Source organism: Mixophyes fleayi, chromosome 5 (genome assembly GCF_038048845.1).
Source record: "Mixophyes fleayi isolate aMixFle1 chromosome 5, aMixFle1.hap1, whole genome shotgun sequence".
Lineage (NCBI taxonomy): Eukaryota > Metazoa > Chordata > Amphibia > Anura > Limnodynastidae > Mixophyes > Mixophyes fleayi.
In genome coordinates, this window is record NC_134406.1 from 265,448,920 (window position 1) to 265,464,295 (window position 15,376).

The window sequence follows — 15,376 nt, forward strand, 5'->3', positions numbered from 1 at the left end:
AATCAGACACTGCTGCAGTGTGGCCTGCTGTTACTGTACATTGACTGTGGACAAACTCCCTTTTCCCACCACATTCGTCATTCCCTCCCTGAAATCGTAGCCTGTAGTAAGTGTCCTTTGCGTTCGAGGATGAATTGAACGTGGCTGCGTTCCGTGGTATGTGGTCCAGGTCTGGGCATGTGCAGAGTGATTCTGTGCATTGTATGCACAAAATCGTCATTTACATCCGTTGATGATTTAGGTCTTCAGTGTGTGTGGGGCGCTGGTAGCAGCCCTGTAACATATTACAGTCAGAGATAGCGGTGATAGTGTTGGGGTGCTCTGAGGGGTTGGGTGCGCTTTACCTACTACCAGTATTGCGACATAGAGAATCCCTACAAAGAAAATCCGAAATGATGATAAACCGATTGGAAAATAAACAGACTTACCTTCAGCAAGTGACTCCGATTGTAGAAGGGTTCGGCTCTGCAGACTGACGTCATCGCGACGTCTGTCCATAGAAATTTAAAGCAGCAATGTCGGGTTAAGTATTTAAACACTTAACCTTAGGGGTCCCCACATTGCCGCTTTAAATTTCTATTGACAGGCGTCGCAATGACATCAGCCTGCAGTGCCGAACACTTGTTCAATCGTAATCACCTGCTGTCAGCTTGGTGCTCTCATCGGAGATGTCCAGCGTCTGGTAGAAGGTAACTCTATTCATTTTCCAATTGGTTTTTCATCATTTTGGATTTACTTTGTAGGGCTTCTCCATGTCGGAACAGTGGTAATCATAAAAACGATTACCACCACTCTGGGGGAGCCTCCTCCATCACCTCCTGACCAAAAGATATAAAACACCAGCCTGTATCCATATGCTTTTGCTTTGAAACAATTATATTATATTGGGGCAGCACGGTGGCTCAGTGGTTAGCACTTCTGCCTCACAGCACTGGGGTCATGAGTTCAATTCCCGACCATGGCCTTATCTGTGTGGAGTTTGTATGTTCTTCCCCGTGTTTGTGTGGGTTTCCTCTGGGTGCTCCGATTTCCTCCCACACTCCAAAAACATACTGGTAGGTTAATTGGCTGCTATCAAAATTAACCCTAGTCTCTCTCTGTCTGTGTGTGTGTGTGTGTGTGTATGTTAGGGAATTTAGACTGTAAGCTCCAATGGGGCAGGGACTGATGTGTGTGTGACTTCTCTGTACAGCGCTGCGAAATTAGTGGCGCTATATAAATAAATAGTGATGATGATGATGATGATTAATACAATATTATAACAAGGATGATGATAATGGTGTATTACTGCAATGTGATAATGATGAAATGAGATTAATTAAGACGATGATGATATGATATACATGACTATGACATAATGGTGACGAAGATTTGTTAATCATAATGTTATGATAATGATGATGATAAAAATAATGATTATGATATTGAGATGAATCTTTCAGAACCACAAAAATCACACATAGATATTAAATGTACCATAATCTATATCTTAAGTTAAGGATGAATACAGTTTATAAAAACCATGAAGCTGTTTTATATTCTCTAACTGTAAACATGAGTAAAATGTGAGCTTGTTTTGCTGTAAAGAATCCCTTTCATGCAGTGTACACAGTTATATCATGTGTGTAACATACATGTGAAGGTGTTACAGCTCTGTGATAACACGTTATCTTACAGCCCTCATATGTACCCCTGTGTTTCCCCGCTGGGTATCCCACCTTACATGAGCCACAGCCGGTCAACACATTCCCGAAAGGAAGGAGCTCAACAGAACGGTTCAGATCTGACTTATTTATCTTCTTAAATATCTGTTACCAGAGACAGATGTGTCTTCAAAGAGATCACCTGACATCACTCTGGCACCGGTACAATATCCAGGTTGAATCAGAGGCCTTTGGAAACATGTTTTATGTGTAATAGATGTATGAATAATAATGAAAGTAATTTATAAACTGATTAATTACTGCAAGAACACAGTTACAGGAATCCATTAATCCTTTTAAATTGTTCAATAATAATAACTGCTCTGTGATTCGTGGCCTCCGGCCTTTAACATTCCCATCTACTTCCTGGTCTTCCCAAAATCAGGCTTGAGCCCCTACAATCTATTTTGCACACAACAACTAGATTGATTTTCCTTGCAAACCGTTCTTCCTCTGCTGAGTCACTCTGTCAGTCTGTACATCTGTTGACTGTTTTTCAACGAATCCAATATAACATTCATCTACTAACATACAAGGCTGTCGACAAAATTGCACCGACATACATCTCCTCACTTGTCTCAAAATATCTCACAACTCGACATCTCCGTTCTGCACAAGATCTGTGTCTCACTTCCACTCTCATCACATCCTCCCATTCTCGGTTACAGGGCATTTTTCGGGCTGCACCCACTTTGTGGAATTCCCTCCCTCTCACAATAAGACTTTTCTCTAGTCTTCAAACCTTCAAGCGTTTTCTGAAAACTCACCTCTTCAGAGAAGCTTGTAATATTCCTCAACCACCATCTTAATCTCCCTAGGTTACCCTATTACCACCCCCTACACAGCTAACACAAGACAACAAACCCTCTGACCAACATAGTTGTGTGACTGATCACACAGCCCACTCAATACTTTTTAACCTTTGCAATCTAGCTGGACAAATATACAATATGATGTAGCACTTACTCTTGTGTATCAAACGCCCATTGTCCCATAGATTGTAAACTATGTCTGTATGTATTACCAAGTATTGTTTTATTACTGTTTGTTCCCAATTGTAGAGCACTACGGAAGCTGATGGCGCTATATAAAAAGATGTTGATGATTATGATGATGATGATGATCTGCAGCATGTGTATGAGATCTATCCAGAGTTCATCTACTGGTCGCTTGGATACGGCACAGCTCAGCTAAACTCTGCAACTTTAATTTAATTGTATCCAATGAGCAGTTTTGTGTCATATCAGAGGGTGACAAAAGTAAACTGCTGCTTAGATGATTTAAAGTCTTTGTTTTAAAAGACAAGAGCAAGCTAGAGAAAAGAATAATCACAGGTTTAATAAAAGTTGCAAGAGGGCACACATTGCCCAATAAATTAAAATAATCTAAAGGTGTAAAACCTTTTAAATTCTTAAAGTCTATGAACAAAGCCGTACATGTAACTATATATAAAGGAGGCATTGCCTATAGCAACCAATCAGATGTCATTTTCTGGTTCATTTTAGAAAGTAAAAGCAAACATTTGATTGGTTGACTTGGATAACGCCACCTTTTCTAAACAGTTAACTGTAAAACAGTTTTCATTTATGTCAACCTGATTGTTGTAGATTTCCAATGGCAAAAAGCCCGTCATCTTATGGACAATAATCTGATTTAGTATTTAGGTTTTGTTTGGAACACTTTTAGAGATGCTAAATGTAATGTTCTAATGTCAAATTACATTTAAGCATTGATTGCTGGATAAACAGTACAAGTATGTGGGGCCCACTCAGTAATCTGCAATGTATTTGTCTAAAGAATCTTCAACTTTAAATGTATTAATCTGCAATGTATTTGTCTAAAGAATCTTCAACTTTAAATGTAACTTTAAATAGAACTTTCAAAACAGCGACTTTGTTTCGCCACTTTTGGCATTAATGCGCCATCTGGTGACAAGTCCCTGGAACTGCAGATCTCTTTATCCTACACTTTGTACTGACATCATCACTGAATAATTCAATACACAGCTGAGCAAAACATGATACTCACCTTAAACATTAGTTACATTTGAATATGTAACTGTGACAGCCTGGAAGTATGCAAAAGATCACTGAAAACAATTTAGGAAGTAACCTAGTATCATTCATATTAGAAATTCACAGATATTCTCATTTCACTTGAGAGAAAACAGTGCTGCTTGCAGATGCTACAATCCCTAGAGTGTAGTTGTATGAATCCTGTATTTACTAATGTTTTACATATGACTTTGTAACATGTAGTATAAATATATACTTATATTCCCGGTCCACATAAACCATATTGTTTGCTAACTCATCCAGTCCTATATTTTACATATTTACCTTAATATAACATCTGACCCCTGCACAAGTTCAGAATAATCTTGTCCTGGATAATTGTATTGCTGCCTAATATACTAAAGATGGTTTCCATAACCCTAACCCTAACACTAACCCTAACCCTAACCCTAGCCTTGTTACCTATGAATCTGATCGTCTTGTTTAGTGCTGTGATAAAATAATTTATACCTTCCTAATCTAGTTACAATGAGCAATATCTTTTCTGTTTCCTCTGCTAAGTTTACCACTTGTCCTTAGCAATCTGCATATAATTTTTTTTTTTACATGATCAGATCACATTTCACTTTAAGATGCGTTCGTATAAATAGGAATAACTTTTGTTTTTTAATCTACCTAAATTAATTTTATAGTGTTTTCTTCAGGGCCAAGTTGGGCAGCACGGTGGCTAAGTGGTTAGCACTTCTGCCTTACAGCACTGGGGACATGAGTTCAATCCCTGACCATGGCGTCATCTGTGAGGAATTTGTATGTTCTCCGTGGGTTTCCTCCGGGTTCTCCAGTTTCCTCCCACACTCCAAAAACATACTGGTAGGTTAATTGGCTGCTAACGAATTGACCCTAGTCTGTGTGTGTGTGTGTGTGTGTGTGTGTTAGGGAATTTAGACTGTAAGCCCCAATGGGGCAGGGACTGATGTGAGTTCTCTGTACAGCGCTGCGGAATTAGTGACACTATATAAATATATTATAATAATTATATGGCAAGTTAGAGTAAATACATTATAATTTTATGACCATTACCTAAGGGAAAGTAGGTAAAATTAGGAAAGAAATCTAGTTTTCCATAGTTGCTCCCCTCTAATGTTATTAGGGCAGCCCCTGAAATTTACCCCAAAAGTTAATCGACTAGTTCTCCTGAGTACAGCAATACCAAATATGTGTCTTTTGCTATTTATAGGGCCAAGAACAAAAGAACTCATTTTAGTTCTAAATATTCCCCCTTCTCTCCACCAGTGGTAGGACATAAATGCAAACCACCTCAGTGCATAAATGTTTAGGGTGGGTGAAAGTAACATGGTACATGTGAGCTGTAGTTTAGAAGATACATGACAGTCTGTGATGCTACAGTGTTTGGTATGGTTGTCCTGGGCAACAGAAACTGCGATGTGTTATCTTATCAGCAGCTGTTAACTCTGCTCAGGCAGGATCCAACCCCTTGCTGTCCCAACCATGGCAGCTTGATGATCTGTCACAGTGTAGAGATGCAGTGTATACTTCTGTTACGCATCCTGGTAGATGTAGTTTTCTGCACCCCTTGGAAAAGCTGATGGCGAAACGTATGTTGGGGCGTAATGACGTCATTGCTGACGTCTCAGATCTGAAAGTGCTGACTGACACCCTGACTATTCCTTTAGTACACAACTGAATGGAACTTATATTAAACTGAAAGAGGTTTACTTACTTTTGGCTTTGAAAAAGTCTCATTATAGAGACGAAACGCGTCGTCAGTCTATTCTATCTCTTGAGTCAATATGTTATTAATATTATGGACCTAGAAATCTTACACACATTGAGGATATTTTATTGGAATGAATATATGAGGAATCAACAGTTGTCACTTTGTGTTTCTGCCCGGGCAGATTTCTTATACTCACTGCATCTCGGATTACCCTCATAGCAGAGAGCCGCAGTGAAGCTGATACCGGAGAGCTGCAGAACGAGAAATACGAGGGGGATCGTGAGAAGTAATGGTTTCACTATCTGCTCTATTATGTTTCTGGACTGCAAGTGGGCTTGTTAATCCGGATCTATTTTACTGCACTACTCTGTCGAAATAGCTGGGATGACAATGATGAATGTATTCAGCTCTGTGGATCTATTAGGGTAAGATTGAAAATACTTAACGTCAAATTCTACCAACAAAACGTGCACATTGGAGGTTCCTGGAACATTTTGTGGCTTGTCCCTTAGTCCAGTCCGACTTTGGATCTTTTGATCTGTGCTTCTTGTATTAGTCATAGTCCTAGCCTGTGGCCTTGTGCCTTCCTTTGTCTTAGTCCGTGGCTTAGTTTATTCAGCTAGTGCCCACTTCTCAGTCCAGTCTGTCTCATGGATCCTCTTTGGGGCTCCTCACACTACAAAGGCAAGCCAGGGCCCCGCTACCTTCTACCTACCCCTCCCCCTCTCGGTACCCCTGTACACATGTCTCCTTGGTGCTCTTGGTTGATCTTTCCCCTTTTGCCCTGGTCGCCAAACTTCCATAGGGGCTGCCCGACCACCACTTCTTGCCTTCTGTGGACCGGGGTGGGGAGGCATGTTCTCCCTTTGGAGGTATGGCCATGGTCATAGCCTGGCACCGCACTCACAGGTAAGAAGCTGCCATTTGCTGCCCTCCGTGTCAGGGCCAACACTCGGGGCATCACAGGGAAACTAAAAACACTGACTGAGTGACATTATGTACCAATGTAGCTCAAAGGGCGTAAGTAAAGTGCATCTCCACACAGGGGCGCAACAAAAGTGTTTTTTGTTGTATGTATGTGCAGTGCAGCAAATTTTGCGTGAGGTTTAGGCTGCCCAAGGTTTATAAGCTCATATTGCCCCCATCGCCTTCTACGCCAGGCTGATACGCCATAGGCAAATACAAACTTATCCTTAATTTAAAATCAGGCTTCCTTTACCCCACTCACCAATGTTTTTGTTCCTGTGTTTTTGAAACTCAGCTCCACTTGGCTTTTTTAGAGGGTCACAACAAACTTTGACACTCAATTTGTTTTAATTAAAATCAGAACCATATAGCAAAACGGCGGTATGGACGAGCGCTACTTAGGGTGAAGGTAGGAGATTGTAGGAGGCTGTCACGTCGGTGCCTGTCGCCATTCTCGTCCCTCCTATTCGCTTATCCTCAACAGGGCTGGATTAAGGGCATGGAGACCCCTGGGTTAAGGGGGCCCCCATTCCCCCATGAGGCCCCCCGTTAGCCAGCCGCCACCCTCCAAACACTTACCTCCTTCACTGTTGTCCTTCCGTGGCGCACTGTAAGCTCCTTACTGGGGAGATCTCGTTACACTCTCACGAGATATCCTCAGTATGGGGATTGCTGAGCGCCGCGGAAAGACAACAGTGACAGAGCTCAGCATCATTGATCGGGCCCGATCAATAATGCTGCTGAGCTCTGTCAAGGGTCCCCTGGATGTCCGAGGCCCCTGGGCTGTAGCCCAGTTAGACGGGTTAATCCGGCCCTGATCCTCAAGCGCCCGCCCAAGGATATCTCATTGTCCGCAGCCTCTACTATGGGAATATGTCAAGATTAAAACCTCACTACATTTGTCCTTCATGTTTTCTTATTATTTTGGAGAACAACTAACATAAAACTAAACCTAAAAAACTACAGCAACAAAAAATTATTAACAAAAGTCAGCCATTAACATTTGGCAAAAGATAAGTGATTGCAGTAAATTCTCATTATTACCATACTGCTTTATATATTTTCTCATTAGTACCCATTTAAGAGTGTGATCGATCAAACTATTATCAGAATATTTTAGGTTGTTTAATTTTTCGAATCTGTTCTTAGTACAATATTTATAGTATAACCTCTGTCTTTTTAAGTCCTCTCCTGCTCCAACATGTTTACACTAAGGAAGTAATAGTTATTCTGCACTAGAACAATAGAAGTAACATAACTTTGTTGCTAAGTTTCTGTGAGTGCACTTTTTACAGTCAACACACAAAGACCATTTGCAGTCTGTATTTGGTGAATAGCAGGAAAGAACAATGACTTTGTCTCATAGCAACTCAGCTTTCAGGAGCAGATCTGCGTAGCCCCTGTATTCAGGGGGAAGATCTCAAAATGTCTCGTTGACCTTACTACAGCCTGACTGGGAGCGAAAGACAACAAATTTGTTGCAGATAGGAACAAATCATTTATATCTCGGAGGTAAGTTATTTAATCAAACTTTCAAGATTGTGAATTTCACTGTGTTAGAAAGCAAATCAAATGAGCTATATACAAGGTTTTCATCTTCTTCATATTCGTATTAGTAGCATTTTTAGTGGAAGTAAATGTTACAATGACTTCCCATAACGTTGAAATAAAATCCCAGAACACTCATTGCTTTTGCAGCCCATAAAATACACAGCAATCTTCATTTTGGTTGCAACGTAAATCGAAACATATATAAGTTATATACTTAGTAAGGGTCTGATTCATCGAGGCATATCTCTGCCGATTTGGAGCGCAATGTCCGCAATATCACTCTGCGTATGCCCAGAACCGGGAGATACGCCTGTGAACGCAGCACTGTCCGCTGTGTCTGTGTACGCAAAGAACACTTACTATGGCCGACGATTTCAGGGAGTGAACGGGACGAGGAAAGGGTGTTTTGTTGCAGTCAATGTACAGATAGGGCGTGCCAAACTCAAGCGCACGTAGCCACGTCCGAATCCAGCTGTGGACATCTCAAAGTTACTTGTTTTCCTGCCGTATCTCTTGCTCCAGCTACAGGGTAGTCTAAGTCCTGGCTATAAATGATGACAGTCTCCTGAGCAAACTATAATGTGTGTTTGCAATCAGAAGCAACTGTAAAAATGTATATTATGTTCAGTAGACATTAGCAGCCTCCTAATAAATGCATTTCATGGGAAAAGTAAAATAGAAAAAACACTTTATTTTGTAACTGTTTTACACATTATTGCCTTATTAACTGGTGACATTAAATCAACAATTTTTTTATTTTCCTGTTTGTTCTTTTGCAAGTTTTTAATCCACATAGGTATTGTAGGTAATCTGTAGTAGAGCACAGCAGACCTGCTTCTGATTTCAAAAGCATACATATCTATCATCATCATCATCTATTTATATAGCGCCACTAATTCCGTAGCGCTGTACAGAGAACTCACTCACATCAGTCCCTGCCCCATTGGAGCTTACAGTCTAAATTCCATAACACACAGACAGACAGAGACATAAACACACACACACACACAGACAGACAGATTAGGGTCAATTTGTTAGCAGCCAATTAACCTATCAGTATGTTTTTGGAGTGTGGGAGGAAACCGGAGCACCCGGAGGAAACCCACGCAAACACAGGGAGAACATACAAACTCCTCACAGATAAGGCCATGGTCGGGAATTAAACTTATAACCACAGCGTGTTAACCACTGAGCCACTGTTCTGCTAGAGATCTGTTCCTTGATGAATTCGGAAGTACACAAAGCATAAATACATGCGTATATAATAATGAACGCGGGTTGTGCTTGGAACACGTGCTTTGATGAATCAGGCCCTCACAATTGATAAGCGCTACGGAATTTGCTGGCGCTATATAAATAAATGTTGATGATGATGATGATGATTCTGCTAATTTGGGTGTATGAATTGCCTGATTTATGGAAAAAATAAGCATTATCGGCCTCATTTGATGCAGTTTGTGGCCCAAATGTACACTTAGAATTAAAGACACAAAAGCTGTGTAGTTACGTGTGTAAATTGAATTGCCAGTATCTCAAGAAAAGTATCATTCAACACACAGCAGTATTTCTGCACCAGGCGTCAGTCAGGTGTACAAACGTGTATACTTATACCCAAGGTGATATCGCTCTGTAGCACGACAGTGGTAATAGTAAATGCATATAAGTCATATTACCCTATCAGTATACAGTAAAATATAATGAAATATCATGTACACAAGAGAGAATAGTGTCTTGATAGCTTTATTAATAAATGCAAAAATAACATTTTTCATATAAAATGTAGTGAAATACAAACACCACGGGGTCCGTTGTTTACTGGTTGGGCATCTTCTTTCGTGCTGCAGTCTAAATGTAAATTACAAATAAGTAATTGGCGGCCGCGACTTGGGATAATATAGTCGCAATGCTGATGAAATGTATAGTGGACAGTTTGATACGCAAAAAGACAATTGAAAGCGTCTGGATAGTTCTGTCTCATCATCTTCATCACGTAATGTACACGTCACGCTTGGCCTCTCCCCATTTGGCCTCTCCAGGTGTAAAGGGTTGTAAATCTGAGATCTGCTCACGACACACACACAGTACGGAAATGTGTATATTTACACATACTTTCCAACTCTCCCTGACTGTCAGGGAGACTCCCTGAAATAGAGGTGATCTCCTTCACTCCCTGAAGAGTCTGGCATTCTCCCTGATGCTGAGCCAGTACAAGACGTGGTTGGCTTCACCATCTGTGGCATGATGATACAGTTCAGAAATTGTGTCCTATGTCCATGTATTGATGCCTATGGAGGTGGCCATTTTCATGGAGACCAAGATTTAATCAAAGACTGACAGGTAAGACAACATGACTTCAGTAATGGAGACAGAAATGTAAAAGACACTTCGGTCTCTAGAGATTCATTAGCTGCTTTTCTTTAACGCATAGTTGCCTACTCTCCCGGAGTATCTCGCATTTGTGTGAGACCTCCCGGGAGAGCAGGGCAACCTCCCGGTTCTCGCTCCCGCAATAGATAAGGGGTGGTGGTGGTGGGGGGGGGAATTAATGATGCAAATATTGTGTCATCTTAGCCCCTCCCCCTGTTGTAATTTCCTAAAAATTGTGACAATCGTTTAGGGGCGGGGTCAACATGATGCGAATCGTCAAGCCCCGCCCCCACATGCCCACCTTTCCCAGGATCTCCCTGAAGCCAATGAGGAAACGTTGGCAAGTATGCATTTACACCACAAAAAATTCTGTATATCCAATACTAATTGAGGCCCTATATGTTAGGAATTTATTGTGGAAAAAGGGGACTGTCCTGGGAAAACCTTAATGAATGTAGTAGAGTTCATATGAAGAAGTATCACAACCAACAACGCCCACAAAGGGTGTATAGGTCACGGTCCGCACTCAAATCACACTTTATTTATGGCTGCAGAGCGAATATAGAGAAATACGGGGCAGGTTTTCCATGACAGATCAGACTGCCAGTGTCACACTGGGTCATGAAGGACCCACGGGGGAAAACAAATGGTAGGTGCCCATGTAATACCAGCCCATGGAAGTGGCATGCTCAGGACCATCAAGGGACTATTAGACCCCCCACTGTAAAGCATTTGCCCTCTTCCCGCCTCCTCGTGTACTGTGGTGGCAGGGGTAATAACTAACACAGGAATGCTTAAATGTGAAATATACAGTATATAAACTAATTTTCAGTGCAATATACAATTAGGTATTAAGTTCACGTGTGTAAACCCTAACTCAATAAACAGTTTATAGTTTTAAGTTAAGTACTTAATACTTAACTTGTTCAATATGGTTTTAAATGGAGTGTTAAAAGAAAGTATTCAATCAATGATTTTATATACATTCCTTAGCAACCTTGCTGTGTGGCTCAGTTATTCACATTCCAGTCCACAGTGTGAAATACATCAGATAAATGTTTATTTTGCTTGACAGCTTCTAACAACAGTGAATATACCACCAAAGAGTTCCTGTGTTCCATTCCTGTGTTCCGTTCCTGTGTTCCATTCCTGTGTTCCATTCCTGTGTTCCATTTCTGTGTTCTGTTCCTGTGTTCTATTCCTGTGTTCCGTTCCTGTGTTCCGTTCCTGTGTTCCATTCCTGTGTTCCGCTCCTGTGTTCCATTCCTGTGTTCTGCTCCTGTGTTCCATTCCTGTGTTCTGATTTTGTGTTCAAATCCTGTATTCCATTCCTGTGTTCTGTTCCTGTGTTTCATTTCTGTGTTCCGTTCCTGTGTTCCATTCCTGTGTTCTGCTCCTGTGTTCCATTCCTGTGTTCTGTTTCTGTGTTCAAATCCTGTATTCCATTCCTGTGTTCTGTTCCTGTGTTTCATTTCTGTGTTCCATTCCTGAGTTCTGTTTCTGTGTTCCAATTCTGTGTTTTGGTCCTGTATTCCATTCCTGTGTTCCATTCCTGTGTTTCATTTCTGTGTTCTATTCCTGTGTTCTGTTTCTGTGTTCTTTTCCTGTGTTCCGTTCCTGTGTTCCATTCCTGTGTTCCGTTCCTGTGTTCCATTCCTGTGTTCTGTTCCTGTGTTCTATTCCTGTGTTCCGTTCCTGTGTTCCTTTCCTGTGTTCCATTCCTGTGTTCTGTTTCTGTGTTTCATTCCTGTGTTCTGTTTCTGTGTTTCATTTCTGTGTTCCATTCCTGTGTTCTGTTTCTGTGTTCTATTCCTGTGTTCCGTTCCTGTGTTCTATTCCTGTGTTCCGTTCCTGTGTTCTGTTCCTGTGTTCCGTTCCTGTGTTCCATTCCTGTGTTCCATTTCTGTGTTCCATTCCTGTGTTCTGTTTCTGTGTTCAAATCCTGTATTCCATTCCTGTGTTCTGTTCCTGTGTTTCATTTCTGTGTTCCATTCCTGAGTTCTGTTTCTGTGTTCCAATTCTGTGTTTTGGTCCTGTATTCCATTCCTGTGTTCTGTTCATGTGTTTCATTTCTGTGTTCCATTCCTGTGTTCTGTTTCTGTGTTCCATTCCTGTGTTCTGTTCCCGTGTTCCATTCCTGTGTACTGTTCCTGTGTTCTGTTTCTGTGTTCCATTCCTGTGTTCTGTTTCTGTGTTCTGGTCCTGTATTCCATTCTTGTGTTCTGTTTCTGTGTTCTATTCCTATGTTCTGGTAATGTGTTCCGTCCCTGTGTTCCATTCCTGTATTCTGTTCCTGTGTTCCATTCCTTTGTTCCATTCCTGTGTTCCATTCCTGTGTACTGTTCCTGTGTTCCGTTCCCATTTTCCATTCCTGTGTACTGTTCCTGTGTTCCGTTCCTGTGTTCCATTCCTGTGTTCCATTTCTATGTTCTGTTAATGTGTTCTGTCCCTATGTTCCATTACTGTATTCTGTTCGTGTGATCAATTCCTGTGTTCTGTTCCTGTGTTCCATTCCCTTGTTCCATTCCTTTCTTCCGTTCCTGTGTTTCATTCCTGTGTACTGTTCCTGTGTTCCATTCCTTTGTTCCATTCCTTTGTTCCATTCCTTTGTTCCTTTCCTTTGTTCCATTCCTGTGTTTCGTTCCTGTGTCCCATTCCTTTGTTCTGTTCCTGTGTTCCATTCCCTTTGTGCTGTTTTTCCCCTTATACTGGACTTTAACAAGAGGTATTGGCTTTTCCTCATGTTCCTGTACCAATCACTTACAACATTACTTGCACAATTGGACTGTGAGCAGTGGTATTTGTATAAAGATTAGTTAAATAGTAGTCTTAGCAAACTGCAAAAGTTGTTATTTCTAAACAAGCCCTTACACTGCTCATCAGCATGCATAAGTCATCTTAACATTAATCCATTGTAAGCTTTCCAAATCGTACGATATAGCCTTGTTTTATATAAAATTGTAGAGAAAAATAAAGCACAGTTATACAAACTTACATATATAATAAAATCATGGAAAGCAGTATAACACAAACACACGTCCATTTCAGTCTGTAGTCAATTAACCTACCAGTATGTATTTGAAGTGTGGGAGGAAACCAGAGAATGCAAACACAAGAAGAACATACAAACTACATATAGATAGGCCCCATTCGGAATTAAACTCATGACAACAGCGTTATGGGGCCGCAATGCTGACCACGCTGCCACTGCCCCTCTAATATGGCTTCCTGCTGCAAAGGACATACTGTGAGCATGGTGGCCATATTTATTTAAGTATAAACACTCCAGTTATTACGTGTACGTTTTTCAGCTCAGAAATACACAGCATTTGATGTATATTCATTTCAACTTGTGACGTTACTACTCTTAAGTGTTTGTATGTAACTGAATATGTCAGTCCTGCTTTCTTTCACCCCTGTGCAGCAGGTTTTTATATTAGGGAGGGAAGTGAATCAGAATTCACAAGTCAGCACAGTGTGAATGACAGGCTTTCAGACTTGTTCTACAGATATGCAGAGTGTGGATTGGTTAATTCATACACGGGCAGGTCCAGTGATGGCACAGCACCTCAACTGATTGCAGTCTCAGCTGTTTGACCTGCATGAAGTCCATTTAATTTTTGCTTATGCACCCATGTGTACTATATAAATGCTCACTGTCATTCTGCTTTTGGAAACTACCCTTGTAAACAGTGACCATTGTGGGTTTGATGGTCCAATTGGAAATGCGGATATTGTAAAGAGTAAAACCATCAAAGACCAGTAGATCCCACTTTAGGACCAGTCCCTTCATTCATTTCAACTTTTCTTTTCTTCTCTTAAAATTCTGCTCAAGCTTCAGACTAAGGGTGCAGAAAAAGCGTTAGGTGGTAAACTATGCAAAAGTGTAAGCATTAAAGTCCAACCTTTTATTATGATTATAATTATTATTGTAGATTTGTAAACAGGACATACATAGAACAGGGATGTAAAACAATAGACAGAGTAAATGCAGATATAAAAACAATGGGTAGAGAGGGCATTAATTATGGCTTAACTAAATCATAGTGAGGGGAAATCAGGACTGCTTATAGCACGTGTCATTTTTGTGTGTGTTTAACTTAGGAATCAGAGCCGTAACTTAAAATTTTAGTGCCTGAGGCAAGAAACAAAAATACCGCCCCCCTAGCCCTCAATTTTATCCAAATGAACCTAAAATATTCATAAACTGCGACCCCCTTCAGTGTTGTGTCCAGGGCGGTCACCCCTATCGCACAGCCGTAGTTACGGCATCGCTCACAGTTCACCTAGGAAAGTGCTGACGGAGATCACGTCTCATACGTATGGAACCTGTTCGGAAGAAGAGCACTTTTCCAGGCACACATGGAATAATGTAATGCACAAAATATACCAACGTAATAAAACTGTTCCCACAAACACTAAAAACATTTAAAACTAAAATGGAATAAAAAAAAAAAAATGGGCAACATGCCCTCCTCCCCAAATCCTCAGCCAGCCCCAGTGCTAGACAGGCTGGGCTAGTTTAAACTATAACAGGGAGAACACAAGGATGGGATCCTCCTGCCATAGTGAAAATCAGTCCCAGGCTGGACAGCACAAGGCTGGTTACCTTGTGGATAGGGTGGTGTAAAAAACAATGCCCCCCCCCCCTTCAGACAGACATTACGTCAGTGGCTCTCTAAGACCCTTGTCCGTTATGTCAAAGTGAAGAGTGAAAGAAAATAAAAAAACAGACATATTTAAAATAAACTTTACGTTCATAAAAGACTCCCTAAAACCTTTCTTCTCCACTTTTTTAAATGCCATTTTTTTTCTTGATCTATCGTAGCTTGAAAAAAAAAAAAAAACCCTATAAAAAAAAAAATAATCACACCCACTATGGTCGACCAACACAAAATGATTATAGATGGGAGTACCCTAAACTTCCCTTCACCAGCCAGCCAATTACAAACATTTTGAAACGCTGGAAACTTGTGATTGGCTGCCCGGGATTCTCCTTCACTGGCTAGCTAATCACAAGTGATTTCCAATACTGC

General features: G+C 40.9%; 1 protein-coding gene across 2 annotated transcripts in view; it reads left to right on the plus strand.

The window, feature by feature from the left end:
• Positions 1 to 15,376, plus strand: part of C5H7orf78 (chromosome 5 C7orf78 homolog) — an 89,542-nt gene that overhangs the window by 63,319 nt on the left and 10,847 nt on the right. Inside the window, exon 1 of one of the 2 annotated variants that reach the window (XM_075211413.1) lies at positions 7,766 to 7,934. The exons of the other annotated variant lie outside the window; for it this stretch is intronic. The gene's annotated coding sequence lies outside the window, so the exon portion shown is untranslated. Of the gene's footprint in view, positions 1 to 7,765; positions 7,935 to 15,376 lie in introns of those variants that run through there. 2 annotated transcript variants of the gene reach the window in all.